Consider the following 1,615-nt stretch of genomic DNA (forward strand, 5'->3'; position numbering starts at 1 on the left):
GGGCGTTCCCACAAATCGCCATACATGTGCAGCGTGATGATCATGCGGGCTCACTCTGAGCGCCCGCAAGATCAGGCGCATGTCAGCGCAATCAAAATGGTCCCCATGGTGACCCCAGACTGAAAAATGGCCGTGGGGTAACCCAGATACTGTGGCCTGTAAGCTGCTGCCAATGGCGTAACTACAAAGTTATGGGCCCCGGTGCGATCTTTCGAATGGGGCCCCCACCCATGCAAAAATATATAGGTGAATTAGAAATGGCGACACGCACGAACGAACACGATCTGGGTTAGTATACATGCACCATTACAGAATTGGTTGTAGGCTGTGTTCACAAGAGTGAAGTTCGCAGTCTGTATACAGACCACAGCCTCCAGCCTCGTGGAGAGTATCCTGACCCAAACTCACACCCTCATCCTGGACTTCCTCTTCACGTTCAGTTTGTCCGAAGATGGAGACAGTGACACCAGCGCTGATTGGTGCCGGGAATCACAACAGCACATCACAGCAGCGAGGGGGTCATCACAGCCACTGTCGGAACGGCGCCGGCACAGGAGGGGAATATAGGCTTTATTAATTTATTGGGGCCAAACATTCAGTTTAAGACGAGGTTGTCCTAGTGGGAGACAATCCCTTTAAACAGTGGACTCTTTATTAGCCCATGTGGCAACATTTCAGTTTCATATCAGAGAATTGTTCAGTTATTGATCCGAAACGTTGCCACATGGGCCAATAAAGAGTCTGACACTCTTATCACAATCAATCAGTGCTGTGTGTGTATAAATATATATATCTATAATATAACGCTGGGAGCGTCACTCTGTCCGAAGCCTTTATAGACTGCGCAGGCGCAAGCGCCGGCGCAGTCTGGCCCCCACAGAGTGACGCTCCCAGGAGATCGCGGTATGCGTAAGCACTGAACGCATACCGCGATCTCCACCGGAGAGTCAGGGACCGCCAGGAGGGTAAGTATATTCACCTTTCCCCATTCCAGCACTGCGTGCGGCTCCGTCTCCCGGCTCCTCTGCTGTGACAGTTCAGAGGGCACGATGACGCGCTTAATGCGCGCCGGCGCCGCCCTCTGACTTACCAGTCACAGGCAGAGGAGCTGGAGTGTTTCTTCAAGAAAATGGTGCCGGAAAGCGCGGACTGCGCAGACGCCGATTCCTGCTGCCGAAATCGGTGCCTGCGCAGTCTGCGCTTTCCGGCGCCATTTTCTTGAAGACACACTCCGGCTCCACTGCAGGTGTGTCTTCAAGAAAATGGCGCTGGAAAGCGCAGACTGTGCAGGCGCCGATTCCTGCTGCCGGAATCGGCGCCTGCGCAGTCCGCGCTTTCCGGCGCCATTTTCTTGAAGACACACCTGCAGTGGAGCCGGACGATAGGTGAGTATGGTATTTTTTTTTTTTTATATGGCAGCAGCATACGGGGGCATGCACACTGGAGCGTCTTATGGGGGGCATATAATACAATGGTGGCGCAGGATGGGAGCAGCACATGACAGAACGGGGGCAGGATGGCAGCAGCACATGACAGAACTGGCGCAGGATGGCAGCAGCACATGACAGAACGGGCGCAGGATGACAGCAGCACATGACAGAACGGGCGCAGGATG

The sequence above is a fragment of the Ranitomeya imitator genome, chromosome 4, assembly GCF_032444005.1.
Source record: "Ranitomeya imitator isolate aRanImi1 chromosome 4, aRanImi1.pri, whole genome shotgun sequence".
NCBI classification, from domain to species: Eukaryota; Metazoa; Chordata; class Amphibia; order Anura; family Dendrobatidae; genus Ranitomeya; species Ranitomeya imitator.